The sequence below is a fragment of the Dama dama genome, chromosome 19 (genome assembly GCF_033118175.1).
Source record: "Dama dama isolate Ldn47 chromosome 19, ASM3311817v1, whole genome shotgun sequence".
Lineage (NCBI taxonomy): Eukaryota > Metazoa > Chordata > Mammalia > Artiodactyla > Cervidae > Dama > Dama dama.
The window spans coordinates 79,342,612-79,359,086 of NC_083699.1; positions in this window are offsets into that span (position 1 = coordinate 79,342,612).

The window sequence follows — 16,475 nt, forward strand, 5'->3', positions numbered from 1 at the left end:
CACACTACCATCAAGGAGCCTGGGCTCCTTTTTGGACAAGGTGTAGTATGCTAAGCCTATTCCTCTCTCTTCCTTCCATTTCTTTACTTACTCTTCAAATCCACATTCTCTAGTCTAGGAGCAGTGCAGAGAATGCCAGATGTGGGTCGGCAAACTTTGCCTTCAAGTTTCCTTCAAATGCATCAGTCATTATGGGAGCAGTAATTTGTATGACAGAATATGAGTTTTTTGGAAAACAAACCACTTATATGGTAGCAATACTAATAGTAGTAATGAAAAGGCTCATAGTAATTTTTTGAATCACTTATATAGTGTTGGGTGTAATGTTAAATGTTTTGCAAATATTATTTCATTTAATTCCTGCAATAATCTATGGAGAAAGTACTGTGACTGGAGAGGTTAGATAAATTGTCCAAGATGGACAACAGGACAAACATGGACAAACATCCATAGGAAAGCCATGTACCTAGCCCAGTCAACTTTAAAACCAGGTGTCCTAATTCCTGTTCTATTTCACCACTTTATATGTTGCTGTGCTCTTGGGTTTGCTGTTTTAGGTGACTGAAAACAGAAGTTATGCCAGTAGAAAAGTGGGGAGGGATGATCTTTAAAATGAAATATCAGCTAGATTGGAACTAATGTAAAATGTCATTCTGAGTAGGCAAGGTTTCTGCAAAAGGGAGTTTGAGATTTGGTCACAAACAAACTAAAATATATCAGAAATTGATTCTTGGGGAAATTGACTTTGCCACCAAAACTCGGCTCTTCCTTCCATGAACAGAGGGGAGCATCCTGTCACTGGAAAGTTGGCGGTCTCAGATAGCAGAGAGATGCCAGTCCTGATGGATGCTTTCTTGGACTTCAAAAGAGTGGCTTTTCTTGAGAAGGAAAAAGAGGCTAGGCCATGGACAAGGAGCCATTCTCCCTGAAACTTCTCCCAGTTTCCCTCCTTGAACTTCTAACAAATTTAGAATGTCCTTCCTGCTTTCAAGGATGTGAGAAAGATTTTAATCTCTTCATTGTTTCTGAATTATCTTATTCCATATCCTGAAATGAGAAGTGTAATGGGCCATCATATAATAAATACCAAGAGAAATAGTAAGAGGTGGTAGATATAGAATGTTAAGAAGGAACATGGTGGGCTCCTGTAGGCAGAGGACAGGAAGACTTTCCTTTTGTTCTTTCCCTGCAGTGACAACTTGCATGATTTGATCCATTCCACAAACAAGTTGTATATCCTCTGTTTCTTTTCTGTCTCACACAAGGAAGAGGTCTTAAAGAATGGACAACATATCTGTTCATTCAATGAACATGGAAGGACTTCTTTTGTTTCACATTCCACCTGCTATCTGTATGCGAAATCCTTCAGGGACAGAGCCTGTTCTCCAGAGTCCTAAGGCAGAAAACCTACAACAAAATATTAATAGATGAGTAATTCTTATTAATTTAGATACTTCTCATCCTTGCAAGGGTTCAGCAACCAGAAAGAAGTGAGGAGAATGGGTTCCCTTCATGGCTAGAGGGAGAAGGAATAGCTGCGTAGCACCATCTCCCTACACTGCTTCCCTGCCGGCTTCCCTCTCTGTCCAAAGCTGAGTTCCATCTCTGGTTGTGAGCAACAGAAGTCCGACTTCAACTAGACTAGGTGAAAGGATAACTAAGGGCTTTGGTCATTGAGAATTCAATTCCAGGGGCAAGGTTGGATCCAGAGCCTGGCTGAAGTCATTCCTTTCCCCTTTTCACCTCTTCCTTCTGCACTGGACTGGTTCCCATGAGGCAGTGAGGATGCTTCCATACCTGCAGGATCATGTCCTTACAGAGCAGCAACATCAAGGCACAGTTACTCTCTCCTGGGAGCTCCAGCCAAAGTCCTGGGGTTGGAGTTTTTGGCCTGGCTCAGGTCACATGTTTATCCTTGAGCCAATCACTGTGAGAAGGACCATCAAAGGCTATAGTTTTGTGCTTACTTGAATAAGTTTTTAGCCATCTCTTTGTCTTTCAGTCTACACATCTGGCCCATTATGCTACAAATACTTACTTAGAGACTACTTATTAGATGCCATGCATTGAGATAAATATTTTAAAGATATTATTTCCTGGAGTCTTCACAACGACTCTTAGAGACAGTATCATTTCCACTTTGGAGATGAGAAATCTGAGGATCAGAGAAGATAACTAAATTTATATTCTCTACAAAACGTATTTGGGCCTGACACCAAAACACTTGCTCATAACCATCAGAAGTCAGCCTTCTTCAAGAGGGTTGGACCAGCTTCTTAACTCCTCTTTCTCAAATGATGCATATTCCAGAATAAATTGAGACCTGAAGGATGGCACCTCAGTTCAGTTCAGTCGCTCAGTCATGTCCAATTCTTTGCGACCCCATGAACTGCAGCACACCAGGCTTCTCTGTCCATCACCAATCCCGGAGCCTACCCAAACCCATGTCCATTGAGTCAGTGATGCCATCCAACCATCTCATCCTCTGTTGTCCCCTTCTCCTCCTGCCCTCAATCTTCCCCAGCATCAGGATCTTTTCAAATGAGTTACCTCTTCGCATCAGGTGACCAAAGGATTGGAGTTTCAGCTTCAACATCAGTCCTTCCAATGAACACCCAGGACTGATCTTCTTTAGGATGGACTGGTTGGATCTCCTTGCAATCCTAGGGACTCTCAAGAGTCTTCCCCAACACCACAGTTCAAAAGCATCAATTCTTCATCACTCAGCTTTCTTTATAGTCCAACTCTCACATCCATACATGACCACTGGAAAAACCATAGCCTTGACTAGACGGACCTTTATTGGCAAAATAATGTCTCTGCTTCTTAATATGCTGTCTAGGTTGGCCATAACTTTCCTTCCAAGAAGTAAGTGTCTTTTAATTTCATGGCTGAAATCACCATCTGCAGTGATTTTGGAGGCCAGAAAAATAAAGTCAGCCACTGTTTCCACTGTTTTCCTATATATTTGCCATGAAGTGATGGGACCGGATGCCATGATCTTAGTTTTCTGAATGTTGAGCTTTAAGCCAACTTTTTCACTCTCTTCTTTCACTTTCATCAAGAGGCTCTTTAGTTCTTCCTCACTTTCTGCCATAAGTTCATTCTGATCCTGAAGTTATTAAATAAAGTGTTGGGGAAGTGTGTAATTTCCTTGGCTCTATCTTGCCACAGCAAAAATTTGAAATGGCAGACCAGTGTTACAGTTTGGTTACAGCTCAGTTTTATTTGGCAAGCAAAGGAAAATACATCTTCGAGGCATGAGGGCAGGCTGACTCAAAAGAGCAGAAGGACTCAATTTTGGCTCCTCTTATATGTCTCTTCTCCTCCCCCTGAGCCTTCCCTATGTAGATTGGACTAGCCAGGAGGGCTGTTTGTTTCACCTGAGGTTCTTACTCCAGTCCTTGGACCTTCCTTTGTTCCATTTTTATGGGCTTCTCTTTTCTTTGTCTTTTATCCACCACCATTTTGGACTCTTTTTCCTATTCTAACTATTTAACATTCCCCCCTCAAGAGATGGAAGACCCAATTCTTTGGGAGTAGGGGCATTGAGGTTTCTTTGGCTGCTTCCTGCTGAGCTGAGATGGTGAGGGGCATTTGGCCTCCCCTTCTCGCTAGTCTCAAGCCTCAGAGTCTTAATAGTGGTGTCCATCTAAGGGTGAGTGATATTTCTGTGGTTGGGTGTAGTTTCATATATCTTTGTTGAATTGGCATTGCATGTTGTAGCTTGTTGACCTGGGCAGAGACAAAACGGGTTAGACAGTTGATAATATATGGAGTAATCATAAGCAGCATCAATATGGTGATAACAGGGATTAGTAGGGGCATTAGCCACTCCAAATTCCCCCTCACTAGGAGAAGGAGCCCCCAAAGAAAGATTGTAGCCATCCTGAGAACTCTCCAGCTCATTCTTTGAGATCCTGTAGGATCTGAATGCTTTTCTTGAGGACTGTGAGGCTTTCTTTAACTTAGCTGGAGGTATTTATCCAGAAACAACATGTCTCACTCAAGATGTCCCAAGTGCCTCCTTGTTCAGGGGTCGGGAGATCTATCTCCTGTCTATTTTGGAGTACAACCCCTACCAAGCTATGTTGGCTTTTTAGAGCTATTCTGAGAAATCTTATCCCCAGAAATTTAATTTTGGGGGTGTTCATTAGAATGGTGCTCATTTGTAGTCCTGAATAGGTATCTGAGATCTCCCAGGGGCTCACAGATGTATTGAATGTCCTCTTCTGCTTTCTTCCACAGCTTGACTCATGAGTAGGGAATCCAGGAGTCATGTCCTGGTACCTTGGCTGTTGTGGAGGTAGAAAGTATTACAGGGTAGGGGCCCTTCCATGTGAGCTGGGATTGAGCCTTTGGGGACCCATCTTTCCAGACTTTAATTAGGACTTGAGTCCCTGGAGCATATAGTGGTAGCTCTTTAGAAACTTTTGGGTCCTGGTTGATACCCCACAAGTGTATATCCTTTTGGAATTGCCCAATGGCTATGGTATAAGACTGGGGGGTCTGAGCCTCTGGATCTAAGAAGAGGTCATTGACATAAACAAAAGGTCTCCCATATAGCATTTCATAAGGACTAAAACCAACCTGTTTCTTAGGGGCAATATGGGTGCAGAGGAGAGCTATTGGTAAAGCCTCCTTTCATCCCAGGGAGGTCTCCTGGGTTATCTTTGGCTTTATCTACTTTTCTTGAAGACTGAGGCCTCCAGGCACAATGGAGGTCATAAGTAATGCCCAATGCTTTAGAGACCCCTTGGGTGACCCTAGAAGTAAATAATGTCCCACTGTCATTTTGTAATGACCTGGGTAGACCAAATGTCAGAATGAATTCATGGAGCTGTTTCTTTACTACTCTCTCAGCCTTCTCAGTCTGGATGGGAAAGCCTTCAACCCATCCTGTGAATGTATTTATCATAACTAGTAGGTCTTTATATGCTTGAGAAACTGGCATCTGGGTGAAGTCCATCTGCCAGCCCTCTCCTGAGTAGATCCCACACTGTTGGACATGCTGGACAAGCTGGAGTCTTCGAGCTCCTTGGGGGTTGTTTAATTGGCAAGTGGGACAGGAGGAGACCACTTGCCTTATATTCTTTTGGAGGCCTGTTCCTCTGAAAGTCCTTTCCAGTAATCTTTGGAGGGTCTTCTCCCCTAAATGAGTGGTGGCATGTAAGGAGTTAACCAACTTCCACTGGGGGTTCCCAGGCAGAAAAAGGAGTCCCTCCTTTTGGAACCACCCCATATGATCCTCTTGAAAGCCCTCACTCTTAGCTTTAAGAGTCTCACCTTCAGTATATGAAGCAGTTTCTGGCGAATTAGTCTGTGGAACTAAGGTAGCAACCCCTATTAGGTCACGGTCCTGTAATGTTTCTCTCTTAGTTGCCTGATCAGCTGCGTGGTTCCCTCATGCCACTTCCGAGCTCCCTTTTTGGTGTCCTTTACAATGGGAGACTGAAACCTCAGTGAGCAGATGGACTGCCTCCAAGAGCCTAAGAATTTGATCACCATTTTTGATTGGGGACCCTCGGGTGGTCAAGTGTCCTCTTTCTTTCCAAATAGCTGCATGTGCATGTAGCACCAGAAAGGCATATTTGGATTCAGTGTAAATGGCTGCTCTTTTTCCTTTTCCCAGCTCTAAAGCTTGAGTCAGGGTTAGGAGCTCAGCCAACTGGGCTGAAGTACCTGGTGTCAAAGGCTTAGCCTCTATGGTCCTGAAATTGGAGACTACTGCATATCTGGCTCTTCTTTTTCCATCTAAGACAAAGCTGCTTCCATCAGAGTACCAAATTTCCTTAGAATTGGTCAGAGGATCTTCTGACAACTCCTCTTGGGGTTTTGTCCAATGGTCCAAAGTTTCTTGGCAAGAGTGAAAGGGGAGAGAGCCCTCGGGTAGGTAGGAGGGTAGCTGGGTTAAGAATCTCACAAGGGGATATAGTCAGGCCTGGATTTTTCATCAGCACTACTTGATATCTGAGGATCCTTTGATCAAACTTCCATAAATGGCTTCTCGCATTCAAGAGTTGTTTCACTTGGTGGCTCGTAAAAATAGTTAGTTTGCCCCCAAAAGAGAGTTTTAAAGCATCTTCTATCAGGACTGCAGTAGCTGCAAGATTTCAAAGGCAGGGAAAAATCTCTTCCCAATAAGGGAGCAGGAACTCAGGGACCGCCAGAAACTGGTGAGAAAATATTTGTCCATCCGAGCAACAAAGTGCTCAGGTGAATCTTTTTCTAATTATTTTTCCTGTAGCAACCAAAATGATACAGGTTTGGGAGGAGAAGGCTCTGGAGCAGGAGGTCAGGACAGAGTAGGTAGCCCCTATGTCAAACAAGAAATTCTCAGACCTACCTGCCACATTCAGTTGCACCCTTGGCTCCAGTCCCATGATGGCTATCCAGGCGGGCTAGCTGGAGTGGGCCACTTCAGTTCTGTTGAACCATCATGAGTGAAGGCTTGGCGCTTGACCTTGAGGCTCTTGAGTCCTGAGGGCAGAGTGCCTTCCAATGTTCCAATTGATGGCATTTGTAGCAAGCCATTTTAGGAGAGTTACAATGGTTTTGACACTCCTTGGCCCAATGTCCCACCTGTCTAGATTAGGCATTTTCCTCAAGCCTTGTCCTCCAAGGAAGCCATAGGGCTTCCTTGGAGCGTGGCCAGCATCTGGGCATGCCTTGTCTCTTTGCTTTTCTCCTTTTCCTGGGCATTGGCCTCCCTCTCTTATTCTGTTATAAAAGGTATTGGTGGCTGTCTGGACCATCTCATCTTAAGAGGCAGCAGGATCCTGTTGCTGTAGCTATTGTAACTTTATCCTGAAGTCTGGGGTACACTGGGATAGGAATTTGTCCTTTAAAATCACCTGTCCCTCGTAAGAGTCTAAGTCCAGTTTAGTAAACTTTTAGAGGTCCTCTTTTAGACTTTCCAGAAAGGCAGTGGGGTTCTCATTGGACTCCTGAGTTATTGCTAAGAACAGTCACTGTCCCACAACTAATAGGCTTCCTTCTATTTTCCATGGGTGGACTTTCTTAAGGGTGAGTCTTTCTGAAGCTTATCCTTCCCAGTACTGTTGCAACCTGAGATCTGGGTGTCCCCAGGTCAGGGTGCAGATCCCCAGGCAGGCTGAGGCATTACAGCCTCCTGGAGATTGAATCCCCTGGCAGGTCAAGGCATGTCAGGCTCCTGAGAATTGGGTCCCTGGGTAGGTCAAGGCATGACAACCTCCTGGGACCCCTGTACTGGTGGATCCCCAAGCAGGTTTAGGCATGACAACCTCCCAAGGACCCGATCCTAGGCAGGTCGAAGCAAGTTGAGTTCCTGGGATCCCGGGCTGGTGGATCCCTGAGCAGGCTGAGGTGTGACAATCTTCCAGGAACCAGATCCCTAGGCAGGTTGAGGCAGATTTGACCTCCTAGGACCCCAGACTGGAGCTGGGCATCCCCAGGCTCTCCAGCATGACTAGTGCTGGGTAGGATTAAGGCATTGTAATCTTACATCATTGCTGGCTTGTCCACCGTGGATGGGAATAGATACCATGATGTAAAGCAATGCAAGCCTGTGTCCTGAGACTGGGAACCTGGCTAAACAGCCATAAACCTTATTATTTTAAGGGTCTGAAGGAATGCAAGTCACTGATTTCTTCCCCTAGTCCTCCACAAGAGCAGTTTAGGGTGTTTCCAATGGTAAACATTTCATTGTCATAGACTCCCTCTAAATAATAACAGAAGTAATGACAAAGGAGTGGGTTACCTGGTCCTGTTTGGGGCATTAAGAGTATTTTAATAATAAGTGGGGTGGAGTGAAGTTGCCTACAAGGAGGCAGGGTCCTAGTTGTAGGAGTTAGTAAGTGGCTTGAGGACAAATTGATAAGAGGCAACAGACCAGATGTTCCATAAAAGTGGAGTGGAGATTTGATCCAGGGGTATGTGTGTAAATTTAGGAGAAGAGTGGTAAGGGTTTGGGCCCAAATGGCTTGCAAGGCTAACTCCCAAGGTGGCAAACACTATACCCAGAAGCCCAATTGTCCTTGAGGGGATGCCACCAACAGATGGACTTCTAGCAGGGATGGTGTGCCTGTCACCTGCTGCAGCAGGTTCACTGAGAGATGCTGTTGTTGCACATGTTGTAGGAAACATGGAAGATGAAGGCCTGAATACCTAGAGAGATTGGATATTATACAGTATTTCCCTCCCAAGGGCCAGATATTTTCTGGTTGTCCCTCCAAAAGATTGTAGAGGCAACACTGTGGGCCTCGACGGGGCTCAGGAAAAGAGCATGAAACAGGAACAAAGGGGTTAGGGCACAGCTTTTGAAAGAATGAGATAGCCCAAGGGCAAAACATAAACTGATTAAAATCAAATGGGTTCAAAATGACAGACAAGTCAAATTCAACTAAACCTTGCTTCTCAATCTGCAAGCTAAATGACACACCCAGAAGCACCATGATAGTTCCCAGGCACTATCAAAAGACCAAGGAGTGGGTGGTTTCCCAATTGTTGGAATGATCTTCCCACTCATTAGCATATGAAATCACCCAGCTCAGGAAAACACCACATTTCATGGCTGCCGGATACACCCTCTGTGATGGCATATACTCTGTGGACTGTGCTTCTCTGTGAATCTGAACAAATCTACCTCTTACCTATCGCTGTGCCTCTCACTGAATTTTTTTGCAATGAGACATCAAAAACCTGAACTTCATTAGGTCCTGAAACCAGGCACTGTAGGTTTAGGCCAGGCTCAAATCCCAGTTGAATATGACTAAATGACTAAGCATAGCAGAGTCCCTGCCGCGTGGGTTTGAGTCCCAATCTTAGGTAAACGATTTCAAACACAACTTTCAGAAATGGGAAGATTATGAGCTGCCCAATACTTTGGAAGCAGTGGAATAGATGGAGAGAGGAGCTGAAGGACAAGAGGAAAAAGCAGTGGGAAAAACATGTTGAGGAATCTCCTTCATAACCTGTTGGAAAATCTGCTTAATGCCTGACCTGTGCCCAGAATTTTCATTGACCTGATCCTTGGCACAAAGGAGGTTAAAGACAGAAGAACCTTCACCCACTTGGGCAACAGCTACTAGGTCATAGCAGATAGTGGAGCCTTCAGGACACACTGGGGTGTAGCCCCTGCCAGAGTTCTTCAATTGCACCCACTGCTGCTCACCTGTTCACAGGGGGTTCAAGGAAATAAGAAACAAGAGATTGTAAAGGAATTAAGATTTTGTTAGCCATATGTCCTTCCAGCCATAGGAGCAAGGACCTCCTACCTTAACCAGAGGTCTTCTGGAATCAGGGACTGAGCTGCATGAGCCCTCTGCTGAGTTTGTTTTGGCTGGCCCTGTTTCCAGCATGCTGGGCTTCTTGTCACTTCCACTGCATTGCATTTTCTTTGCATTCAGCTTCCACTTCATCAGCTTTCACTGAGTTGGGCTTCTGCTGTGCTTGGCCTCCGCCTTATGGGGGCCAACCGGAGGTTGTTTCAGCCAGGTGAAATCCGAGAAACGGCACCAGATATATCGGCGGAGTATGTAATTTTCTTGGTTCTGTCTCACCGCAATAAAAATTTGAAACGGTGAACCAGTGTTACAGCTCCGTTACAGCTCAGTTTTATTTGGCAAGCAAAGGAAAATACATCCTTGAAGTGTGAGGGTGGGCCAATCCAAAAGAAGAGAGGGGCTCAGTTTTGGCTCCGCTTTTAATGTTTTTTCTCCTCTCCCTGAACCTGCCCTATGTAAACTGGGCCAGCCAGCATGGCTGTTTGTTTCACCTGAGGTTCTCACTCTAGTCCTCAGACCTTCCTTTGTTCCACTTTTTGTGTGCCTCTCCCTTCTTTGTCTTTTATCCACCTCCATTTTGGACTCATTTTTTCCTATTCTAACTACCTAACAAAAGAAACTTAAACTGAACATGATGTTAATTTTTGGACTGTGGCTATATTTGATGACATTTTTAATCACTTCCAATTCATCTGATTTGTATTCAACTTTAAATTAATTAGTTTAGATTATGAAATTATTTTCTCAGGCTAATTCAGTCCCTGTGGGTGTACATATTTTTCATATCCTGCACTCCAGTCCACCTGAGTTTGACTTTGGTGGCTTTCTGTAATGCAGGGATTGCAGTCTCAGTGGGTCCCAGTTGCCAAAGATTTACCTGTGGATTGTTAATGTATGCAGAAGGTCCTCTTTAGCATTTTATGTCACTTAGAAAAATCATTCAATATGCAAGAGGGAAGAAAAGATCTTTCTTTTGAAGTATGCCATGCCTTTTAATCATCTGTGAAAGAAATTCCTTTCTTAGAAATCTCATGTGGCCATCAGGATAGGGTGATAATGGGGGAAGTCCTGTCTGTTTGTATTAGAGGGAACTCAGCCAACCTTCAGCTCTGCTTTAAATTTTACAAAGTGAAAGCTAATGACTACATGTGCATATGTGTACGTAGATGTATAAAAGAAAAAAGCACTCCATATACTATAAGAAAACAATGTATGCTTGAATCTGTTTTATTTTTCTTTTTGAAATTTTTGGGCAAGACTAAAGAAATTATTCATGCCATCTGAACTTGAAGCTGTGTTTACGTTCTGGGGAGAGGTTTTTCATTCCATCAACACAACTGCAACTTTAGGACACTTTTATGTTCTCAGGAGTCACAGAAACAGGCAGGAATGAAATGGCAGACTGGTATTCCTTTGTGAATCCACCCTGGGCTATTAAAATTAGAAATCACTAATTTTAATTTTAACTTTTAATTTTAATTTTAACTTTTAATTTTAATTTTAACTAAAGTTTCACCAAATTGGAACCACGTTTGAAACAGCAGTGTTCTTGGGTAAACTGCAGAATTATATTATCTGCCCTGAAGACCTCAAAAGATCAAGGTCCCAAGCAGTTACAAATCTCAATATTTATTCCTGATGTTCTGCTTACATGTAGGGCTTCCCAAGTGGCACTAGTGATAAAGAATCCGCCTCCCAATGCAGGAGACTCAAGAAATGTGGGTTCGATCCCTGTGTTGGGAGGAGACCCCGGAGTAGGAAATGGCAACCCACTTCAGTATGCTTGCCTGGAAAATTTCAGCCACAGAAGATATTGGCAAACTACAGTCCATGGGGCCTAAGAGAATCAGACAAGACTAAGCGACTAAACAGTAGCTTACTTGTAAGTAGCAGAAGCACATCACAATGTGAAGAAGGCTTAGATGCATTTTGACTATGAAGAAGAAAGAAGAATGGGATTGTGGGGATGAATGTGTGCTATTATGGGCAAATGTGAAATTCTTGTAAATATTTTATGGTGTTTCTTTTTCTCTTCAGAGTTATTAGATGAATGATTTATCTTGTAATCCATGAGTTCTAAGAGCAAACAGTGCATTCCCCTTAAAAATGTATCTCCATCATATTAAAAATGTTCTTTGTTCAGTACAAACATTTAGGAAAGCTTTGCTGAGTGCTGTTCTCTTCTTGGCTATATTTTGGAAAATTAAGCATGACTGTGTCCATGGTGGTGATGGTGGTGGTTATTGCACCAGAATCTGATATGGGCTTGGCAGTTGTGTTTCTCAAAAGACTGTGGGGAGGTCTGTCACTGACCAGAAGGGCACCTCCTCTTACTGGTTTAGCCCTGCACACTCTGATATTGTATCTGTGCTGACATTAGGACCCGAAGGCTCTGCTCTCTGGGAGAAACTCAGGTCCTAGTTGGAGAGAGTTTTGACAGAGTTATGCCCAGATGAAAAGGGAACTGGTAGGAAGAATACTTAGCTACGACTTGGTTTGGGAGGGCTTCTGAGAGGAGTTGTCACCTTAGCTGAGAACTGAAAGATAAGCAGAAGCCAACTGAGTGAAGAGAAGAGTGGGGGAAGCTTCAACAAATGGCGTGTGAAGAGGTGATTAGGTAGCAGAGAGATGGTTGAGGTAGGTGGGGAAAGTGGATCAGATGGAAATGTCAGGTACATATTATGTTCAAGGTCACTTTAAAGTGAGCTATTTTATTCTGAAGTTGGTGGGGAGCAACTGGAGGTTTTAAGCAGGGTGGTGAGAGGCTTAGATTATAATCATCACTCTGGAAGGGTATGGAGGACAGGTCTGAGGGAGACAATGTAAATGAGGAAAAGCAGTTAGGAGGCTCTTTTATATTCCAGACAAGACATGATGAAGACTCAAACTGAATCAGGGCAGTGACTATGAAAAGAAGGATTAAAATGATGCTGACAATTAAAATAGCAAGTGTTACAATATGGTACATACTTGCCATAGGCCAGGTGTCATGGGTGTTGTGCTGTGCAACTCAGATTTCCCCTTCAGGGTTGAAGGATTTGACTCCAAACCACCTCTCATCTTGAGGCAGCTCACGTCACTGTCTGGTCTATAAGGGAGTATAAAGACCTGGCCGTCTTGCCCCAACTCGAGGTAACTTGGAAAGACTATCCCAGCTTCAAATCCACCTGTTGCAACCCAACATTTCCTCTGCCCAGGATCACTTACTTCTCTCTCCTTCCACAGGTCTTACTTCCAAGGATTTTCTCTTAACAGCACTCAATAACCTACCTGCACACTAATCTTATTCTTTGAGTTCACTTCTTGGGAAACATGCAATAGGATTCTAAGTGCTTACACACAGTATCTCACACCCTACGGAAACGTGTCAAGGTAGAAATTATTCTCCCCATTCCACAGATGGGAAAGTTGAGGCTCAGAGATATCAACCAACTCTCCAGTACCATGGAACAAAGCACTGTGTCCAAATTGGGGAAGGAGTACATCAAGGCTGTATATTGTCACCCTACTATTTAACTTATATGTAGAGTACATCATGAGAAATACTGGGCTGGATGATACACAAGCTGGAATCAAGATTGCCAGGAGAAATATCAATAACTTCAGATACACAGATGATACCACCCTTATGGCAGAAAGGGAAGAGGAACTAAAGAGCCTCTTGATGAGGGTGAAAGAGGAGAACGAAAAAGCTGTCATAAAACTCAACATTCAGAAAACGAAGATCATGGCGTCTGGTCCCATCATTTCACGGCAAATAGATGGGGAAACAATGGAAACAGTGACAGACTTTATTTTCTTGTGCTCCAAAATCATTGTGAATGGTGACTGCAACCATGAAATTAAAAGAGGCTTGCTCCTTGGAAGAAAAGTTATGGCAAACTTGGACAGCATATTAAAAAGTGGAGAGATTACTTTGTAGACCAAGGTCCATATAGTCAAAGCTATGGTTCTTCCACTAGTCACATATGGATGTGACAGTTGGACCATAAAACAGGCTGAGTACCAAAGAATGGATGCTTTTGAACTGTGGTGTTGGAGAAGACTCTTGAGAGTCCCTTGGACTGCAAGGAAATCAAACCAGTCAGCTCTAAAGGATATTCATAGGAAGGACTGATGCTGAAGCTGAAACTCCAATATTTTGGCCACCTGATGCAAAGATTGCATCAGAAGCACGGCGGCTGCAATGGCACAGAAGCACTGCCGAGAGGAGCTACCCCACGCCCAAGGTAAGGAGCAGCAGCTGTGCTTTGCTGGAGCAGCCATGAAGAGATACCCCACGTCCAAGGTAAGAGAAACACAAGTAAGATGGTAGGCACTGAGAGAGGGCATCAGAGGGCAGACAGATTGAAACCACAATCACAAACAACTAGCCAATCTAATCACACAGGCCACAGCCTTGTTTAACTCAATGAAACAGCCATGCCGTGTGGGGCAACCCAAGACAGACACCACATGGTGGAGAGGTCTGACAGAATATGGTCCACTGGAGGAGGGAATGGTAAACCACTTCAGTATTCTTGCCTTGAGAACTGGATGAACAGTATGAAAAGGCAAAAGGATAGGACGCTGAAAGATGAACTCCCCAGGTCGGTAGGTGCCCAATATGCTACTGGAGATCAGTGGAGAAATAAATCCAGAAAGAATGAAGGAATGCAGCCAAAGCAAAAACAACACCCAGTTGTGGATGGGACTGGTGATAGAAGCGAGGTCCAATGCTGTAAAGAGCAATATTGTATAGGAACCTGGAATGTTAGGTCCATGAATCAAGGCAAATTGGAAGTGGTCAAACAGGAGATGGCAAGAGTGAATGTGGCCATTCTAGGAATCAGCTAACTAATATGGACTGGAATGGGTGAATTTAACTCAGATGACCATTATATCTACTACTGTGGGCAGGAATCCCTTAGAAGAAATGGAGTAGCCATCATAGTCATCAAGAGTCGAAAATGCAGTACTTGTATGCAATCTCAAAAACGAGAGAATGATCTCTGTTCGTTTCCAAGGCAAACCATTCAATATCACGGTAATCCAAGTCTATGCCCTGACCCGTGATGCTGAAGAAGCTGAAGTTGAACAGTTCTATGAAGACATACAGATGTCCTTTTCATTATAGGGGACTGGAATGCAAAAGTAAGAAGTCAAGAAACACCTGGAGTAACAGGCAAATTTGGCCTTGGAGTACAGATTGAAGCAGGGCAAAGGCTAACAGAGTTCTTCCAAGAGAATGCACTGGTCATAGCAAACACCCTCTCCCAAAAACACAAGAGAAGATTCTACACATGGACATCACCAGATGGTCGACTCCAAAATCAGATTCATTATATTGCTTGGAACCAAAGATGGAGAAGCTCTAATCTGTCAGCAAAAACAAGACCAGGAGCTGACTGTGGCTCAGATCGTGAACTCCTTATTGCCAAATTCAGACTGAAATTGAAGAAAGTGGAGAAAACCACTAGACCATTCAGGTATGACCTAAGTCAAATCCCTTATGACTCTAGAGTGGAAGTGAGAAATAGATTTAAGGGACTAGATCTGATAGACAGAGTGCCTGATGAGCTATGGACAGAGGTTCGTGACATTGTACAGGAGACAGGAATCAAGACAACCCCAAGAAAAAGAACTGCAAAAAAGCAAAATGGCTGTCTGAGGAGGCCTTACAAATAGCTGTGAAAAGGAGAAAAGGAAAGATATACCCAGTATATCTTGAATGAACAGTACCAAAGAATATCAAGGAGAGATAAGAAAGTCTTCCTCAGTGATCAATGCAAAGAAATATAGGAAAACAATAGAATGGGAAAGACTAGAGATCTCTTCAAGAAAATTAGAGATACCAAGGGATCATTTCATGCAAAGATGGGCTCAATAAAGGACAGAATGGTAGGGACCTAAGAGAAGCAGAAGATATTAAGAAGAGGTGGCAATAATACACAGAAGAACTGTACAAAAAAAGATCTTCATGACCCAGATAATCACGATGGTGTGATCACTCACCTAGAGCCAGACACCTTGGGATGTGAAGTCAAGTGGGCCTTAAGAAGCATCACTATGAAGAGGTGATGGAATTCCTAGTAGAGATGATGGAATTCCAGTTGAGCTATTTAAAGTCCTGAAAGATGATGCTGTTAAAGGGCTGTACTCAATATGCCAGCAAATTTGGAAAACTCAGCAGTGGCCACAGGACTGGAAAATGTCAGTTTTCATTCCAATCCCAAAGAAAGGAAATGCCAAAGAATGCTCAAACTACCACACAATTGTACTCATCTCCCATGCTAGTAAAGTAATGCTCAAAATTCTCCAAGCCAGTCTTCAGCAATACATGAACTGTGAACTTCCAGATGTTCAAGCTGGTTTTAGAAAAGGCAGAGGAACCAGAGATCAAATTGCCAACATCCACCAGATCATTGAAAAAGCAAGAGAGTTCCAGAAAAACATGTATTTCTGCTTTATTGACTATGCCAAAGCTTTTGACTGTATGCATCACAATAAACTGTGGAAAATTCTGAAAGAGAGGGGTATACCAGACCACCTGACTTGCCTCTTGAGAAACCTGTATGTAGGCCAGGAAGCTACAATTAGAACTGGACATGGAACAACAGACTGATTCCAAATAGGAAAAGGAGAACTTCAAGGCTGTATATTGTCACCCTGCTTATTTAACTTATATGCAGAGTACATCATGAGAAACGCTGGGCTGGATGAAGCTCGAGCTGGAATCAAGATTTCTGGGAGAAATATCAATAACCTCAGATATGCAGATGACACAACCCTTATGACAGAAAGTGAAGAAGAACTAAAGAGCCTGTTGGTGAAAGTGAAAGAGGAGAGTGAAAATGTTGGGTTAAAGCTCAATGTTCAGAAAACTAAGATCTTGGCATCTGGTCCCATCACTTCATGACAAATAGATAGGGAAATAGTGGAAACAGTAGCTGACTTTATTTTTTTGGGCTCCAAAATCACTGCAGATGGTGATTGCAGCCATGAAATTAAAAGATGCTTGCTCCTTGGAAGGAAAGTTATGACCAACCTAGACAGCATATTAAAAAGAAGAGACATTACTTTGTCAACAAAGGTCTGTCTAGTCAAGGCTCTCGTTTTTCCAGTGGTCATGTGTGCGTGTTGGAGTTGGACTAGAAAGAAAGCTGAGCACTGAAGAATTGATATTTTTGAACTGTGGTGTTGGAGAAGACTCTTGAGGGTTCCTTGGAC